Source organism: Colletes latitarsis, unplaced genomic scaffold (assembly GCF_051014445.1).
Source record: "Colletes latitarsis isolate SP2378_abdomen unplaced genomic scaffold, iyColLati1 scaffold0018, whole genome shotgun sequence".
Taxonomy (NCBI): Eukaryota; Metazoa; Arthropoda; class Insecta; order Hymenoptera; family Colletidae; genus Colletes; species Colletes latitarsis.
Genome location: NW_027488369.1, coordinates 2,916,370 through 2,923,077, shown reverse-complemented (window position 1 = coordinate 2,923,077; position 6,708 = coordinate 2,916,370).

The window sequence follows — 6,708 nt, the reverse complement described above, 5'->3', positions numbered from 1 at the left end:
GTTATTTTCTGGTTTGGATCACGTAGTAATGTGGGACCACACTGAAACAGTCAATTAAACCTGGTTTCGATCAATATTTTAGAGAATAATTCATGTTAGGTCTAGGTTAGGTCTGGGATTTGCTCTCATCAGGCTCATACTTTCGCACACTTCACATACTCGTTTGACAGATCCTGGGTTATTTTCTGGTTTGGATCACGTAGTAATGTGGGACCACACTGAAACAGTCAATTAAACCTGGTTTCGATCAATATTTTAGAGAATAATTCATGTTATGTCTAGGTTAAGTCTGGGATTTGCTCTCATCAGGCTCATTCTTTCGCATATTTCTCATACTTGATGGCTAGATGCTGGGTTTTTTCTGGATTGCATCACGTAGTAATTTGGTACCACGCTGAAACAGTCAATTAAACCAGGCTTCGATCAATATTTTTGAGGATAACGCATGTTAGGTCTTGGTTAGGTCTGGGATTTTCACTCATCAGACTCATACTTTCGCATTCTTCACATACTTGTTGAACGGATCATGGGTTTTTTCTGGTTTGGATCACGTAGTAATGTGGGACCACACTGAAACAATCAATTAAACCTGGTCTTGATAAATATTTTAGAGGATAACGCATCTTAGGTCTGGGATAGGTCGGGGATTTGCCCTCATCAGCCTCATACTTTCGCACACTTCACATACTCGTTGAACAGATCCTGGGTTTTTTCTGGTTTGGATCACGTAGTAATGTGGAACCACACTGAAACAATCAATTAAACCTGGTCTTGATAAATATTTTAGAGGATAACGCATGTTAGGTCTGGGTAAGGTCTAGGATTTGCCCTCGTCAGGCTCATACTTTCGCATATTTCTCATACTTCAAGGCTAGATCCTGGGCTATTTCTGGATTAGATCACGTAGTAATGTGGTACCACACTGACACAGTCAATTAAACTTGGTTTCCATCAATATCTTAAAGGACAACGCAAGTTAGGTCTGGGATAGGTCTTGGATTTGCCCTCATCAGGCTCATACTTTCGCGTTTTTCACATACTTTTTGAACAGATCCGGGGTTTTTCCGGTTTGGATCACGTAGTAGTATGGTACCACACTGAAACAGTCCATTGAACCTGGTTTGGATCAATATTTTAGAGGATAACGCATGTTAGGTCTAGGCTAGCCCTGGGATTTTCACTCGTCAGGCTCATACTTTCGCATTCTTCACATACTTGTTGAACGGTTCCTGGGTTTTTTCTGGTTTGGATCACGTAGTAATGTGGTACCACACTGAAACAGTCGATTAAACCTGGTTTCAATCAATATTTTAGAGGATAACGCAAGTTAGGTCTGGGATAGGTCTGGGATTTGACCCCATCAGACTCATACTTTCGCACACTTCACATACTCGTTGAACAGATCCTGGGTTATTTTCTGGTTTGGATAACATAGTAATGTGGTACCACACTGAAAGAGTCGATTAAACCAGGTTCCGATCAATATTTTACAGAATAATTCATGTGATGTCTAGGTTAGGTCTGGGATTTGCTCTCATCAGGCTCATTCTTTCGCATATTTCTCATACATGTTGAACAGATCCTGGGTTTTTTCTGGTTTGGATCACTTAGTAATGTGGAACCACACAGAAACACCCAATTAAACCTGGTCTTGATAAATATTTTAGAGGATAACGCAAGTTAGGTCTGGGTTAGGTCTAGGATTTGCCCTCATCAGGCTCATACTTTCGCATATTTCTCATACTTCATGGCTAGATCCTGGGCTGTTTCTGGATTGTATCACGTAGTAATGTGGTACCACGCTGAAACAGTCAATTAAGCCTGGTTTCAATCAATATTTTAGAGGATAACGCATGTTAGGCCTCGGTTAGGGCTGGGATTTTCACTCATCAGACTCATACTTTCGCATTCTTCACATACTTGTTGAACTGATCCTGGGTTTTTTCTGGTTTGGATCACGTAGTAATGTGGGACCACACTGAAACAGTTCATTAAACCTGGTTTCGCTCAATATTTTAGAGGATAACGCATGTTAGGTCTAGGTAAGGTCTGGGATTTGCTCTCATCAGGCTCATTCTTTCGCATATTTCTCATACTTGATGGCTAGATCCTGGGCATTTTCTGGATTGCATCACGTAGTAATGTAGTACCACACTGAAACAGTCAATGAAACCTGGTTTTCATCAATATTTTAGAGGACAACGCAAGTTAGGTCTAGGTAAGGCCTGAGATTTTCACTGATCAGACTCATACTTTCGCATTCTTCACATACTTGTTGAACGGATCCTGGGTTTTTTCTGGTTTGGACCACGTAGTAATGTGGTACCACACTGAAACAGTCGATTAAACCTGGTTTCGATAAATATTTTAGAGGATAACGCAAGTTATGTCTGGGATTGGTTTGGGATTTGACCTCATCAGACTCATACTTTCGCACACTTCACATACTCGTTGAACAGATCCTGGGTTATTTTCTGGTTTGGATCACATAGTAATGTGGTACCACACTGAAACAGTCGATTAAACCAGGTTTCGATCAATATTTTAGAGGATAACGCATGTTAGGTCTAGGTTAGCCCTGGGATTTTCACTCATCAGACTCATACATTCGCATATTTCTCATGCTTCATGGCTAGATCCTGGGCTGTTTCTGGATTGTATCACGTAGTAATTTGGTACCACGCTGAAACAGTCAATTAAACCTGGTTTCAATCAATATTTTAGAGGATAACGCATGTTAGGCCTCGGTTAGGTCTGGGATTTTCACTCATCAGACTCATACTTTCGCATGCTTCACATACTTGTTGAACGGATCCTGGGTTTTTTCTGGTTTGGGTCACGTAGTAATGTGGGACCACACTGAAACAGTCAATTAAACCAAGTTTCGATCAATATTTTAGAGAATAATTCATGTTAGGTCTAGGTTAGGTCTGGGATTTGCTCTCATCAGGCTCATACTTTCGCACACTTCACATACTCGTTTGACAGATCCTGGGTTATTTTCTGGTTTGGATCACGTAGTAATGTGGGACCACACTGAAACAGTCAATTAAACCTGGTTTCGATCAATATTTTAGAGAATAATTCATGTTATGTCTAGGTTAGGTCTGGGATTTGCTCTCATCAGGCTCATTCTTTGGCATATTTCTCATACTTGATGGCTAGATGCTGGGCTTTTTCTGGATTGCATCACGTAGTAATGAAGTACAACACTGAAACAGTCAATTAAACCTGGTTTCCATCATTATCTTAGAGGACAACGCAAGTTAGGTCTGGGATAGGTCTGGGATTTGCCCTCATCAGGCTCATACTTTCCGCGTTTTTCACATACTTGTTGAACGGATCATGGGTTTTTTCTGGATTGGATCACGTAGTAATGTGGTACCACACTGAAACAGTCAATTAAACCTGGTCTTGATAAATATTTTAGAGGATAACGCATGTTAGGTCTGGGTAAGATCTAGGATTTGCCCTCGTCAGGCTCATACTTTCGCATATTTCTCATACTTCATGGCTAGATCCTGGGCTATTTCTGGATTGCATCACGTAGTAATGTGGTACCACACTGAAACAGTCAATTAAACTTGGTTTCCATCAATATCTTAAAGGACAACGCAAGTTAGGTCTGGGATAGGTCTTGGATTTGCCCTCATCAGGCTCATACTTTCGCGTTTTTCACATACTTTTTGAACGGATCCTGGGTTTTTTCTGGTTTGGATCACGTAGTAGTATGGTACCACACTGAAACAGTCCATTGAACCTGGTTTGGATCAATATTTTAGAGGATAACGCATGTTAGGTCTAGGTTATGTCTGGGATTTTCACTCATCAGACTCATACTTTCGCATTCTTCACATACTTGTTGAACGGATCCTGGGTTTTTTCTGGTTTGGATCACGTAGTAATGTGGTACCACACTGAAACAGTCGATTAAACCTGGTTTCGATCAATATTTTAGAGGATAACGCAAGTTAAGTCTGGGATTGGTCTGGGATTTGACCTCATCAGACTCACACTTTTGCACACTTCACATACTCGTTGAACAGATACTGGGTATTTTCTGGTTTGGATCACGTAGTGATGTGGTACCACACTGAAACAGTCGATTAAACCTGGTTGCGATCAATATTTTAGAGGATAACGCATGTTAGGTCTAGGTTAGCCCTGGGATTTTCACTCATCAGACTCATACTTGCGCATATTTCTCATACTTCATGGCTAGATCCTGGTCTGTTTCTGGATTGTATCACGTAGTAATTTGGTATCACGCTAAAACAGTCAATTAAACCAGGTTTCGGTCAATATTTTTGAGGATAACGCATGTTAGGTCTTGGTTAGGTCTGGGATTTTCACTCATCAGACTCATACTTTCGCATTCTTCACATACTTGTTGAACGGATCATGGGTTTTTTCTGGTTTGGATCACGTAGTAATATGGTACCACACTGAAACGGTCAATTAAACCTGGTCTTGATAAATATTTTAGAGGATAACGCATGTTAGGTCTGGGTAAGGTCTAGGATTTGCCCTCGTCAGGCTCATACTTTCGCATATTTCTCATACTTCATGGCTAGATCCTGGGCTATTTCTGGATTGGATCACGTAGTAATGTGGTACCACACTGAAACGGTCAATTAAACCTGGTCTTGATAAATATTTTAGAGGATAACGCATGTTAGGTCGGGGTAAGGTCTAGGATTTGCCCTCGTCAGGCTCATACTTTCGCATATTTCTCATACTTCATGGCTAGATCCTGGGCTATTTCTGGATTAGATCACGTAGTAATGTGGTACCACACTGAAATAGTCAACTAAACTTGGTTTCCATCAATATCTTAAAGGACAACGCAAGTTAGGTCTGGGATAGGTCTGGGATTTGACCCCATCAGACTCATACTTTCGCACACTTCACATACTCGTTGAACAGATCCTGGGTTAGTTTCTGGTTTGGATCACATAGTAATGTGGTACCACACTGAAACAGTCGATTAAACCAGGTTTCGATCAATATTTTGGAGAATAATTCATGTGATGTCTAGGTTAGGTCTGGGATTTGCTCTCATCAGGCTCATTCTTTCGCATATTTCTCATACATGTTGAACAGATCCTGGGTTTTTTCTGGTTTGGATCACTTAGTAATGTGGGACCACACTGAAACAATCAATTAAACCTGGTCTTGATAAATATTTTAGAGGATAACGCATGTTAGGTCTGGGTTAGGTCTAGGATTTGCCCTCATCAGGCTCATACTTTCGCATATTTCTCATACTTCATGGCTAGATCCTGGGCTGTTTCTGGATTGTATCACGTAGTAATGTGGTACCACGCTGAAACAGTCAATTAAACCTGGTTTCAATCAATATTTTAGAGGATATCGCATGTTAGGCCTCGGTTAGGTCTGGGATTTTCACTCATCAGACTCATACTTTCGCATTCTTCACATACTTGTTGAACGGATCCTGGGTTTTTTCTGGTTTGGAACACGTAGTAATGTGGGACCACACTGAAACAGTTCATTAAACCTGGTTTCGCTCAATATTTTAGAGGATAACGCAAGTTAAGTCTGGGATTGGTTTGGGATTTGACCTCATCAGACTCATACTTTCGCACAATTCACATACTCGTTGAACAGATCCTGGGTTATTTTCTGGTTTGGATCACATAGCAATGTGGTACCACACTGAAACAGTCAATTAAACTTTGTTTCCATCAATATCTTAAAGGACAACGCAAGTTAGGTCTGGGATAGGTCTTGGATTTGCCCTCATCAGGCTCATACTTTCGCGTTTTTCACATACTTTTTGAACAGATCCTGGGTTTTTTCTGGTTTGGATCGCGTAGTAGTATGGTACCACACTGAAACAGTCCATTGAACCTGGTTTGGATCAATATTTTAGAGGATAACGCATGTTAGGTCTAGGTTAGGTCTGGGATTTTCACTCATCAGACTCATACTTTCGCATTCTTCACATACTTGTTGAACGGATCCTGGGTTTTTTCTGGTTTGGATCACGTAGTAATGTGGTACCACACTGAAATAGTCAACTAAACTTGGTTTCCATCAATATCTTAAAGGACAACGCAAGCTAGGTCTGGGATAGGTCTGGGATTTGACCCCATCAGACTCATACTTTCGCACACTTCACATACTCGTTGAACAGATCCTGGGTTAGTTTCTGGTTTGGATCACATAGTAATGTGGTACCACACTGAAACAGTCGATTAAACCAGGTTTCGATCAATATTTTGGAGAATAATTCATGTGATGTCTAGGTTAGGTCTGGGATTTGCTCTCATCAGGCTCATTCTTTCGCATATTTCTCATACATGTTGAACAGATCCTGGGTTTTTTCTGGTTTGGATCACTTAGTAATGTGGGACCACACTGAAACAATCAATTAAACCTGGTCTTGATAAATATTTTAGAGGATAACGCATGTTAGGTCTGGGTTAGGTCTAGGATTTGCCCTCATCAGGCTCATACTTTCGCATATTTCTCATACTTCATGGCTAGATCCTGGGCTGTTTCTGGATTGTATCACGTAGTAATGTGGTACCACGCTGAAACAGTCAATTAAACCTGGTTTCAATCAATATTTTAGAGGATATCGCATGTTAGGCCTCGGTTAGGTCTGGGATTTTCACTCATCAGACTCATACTTTCGCATTCTTCACATACTTGTTGAACGGATCCTGGGTTTTTTCTGGT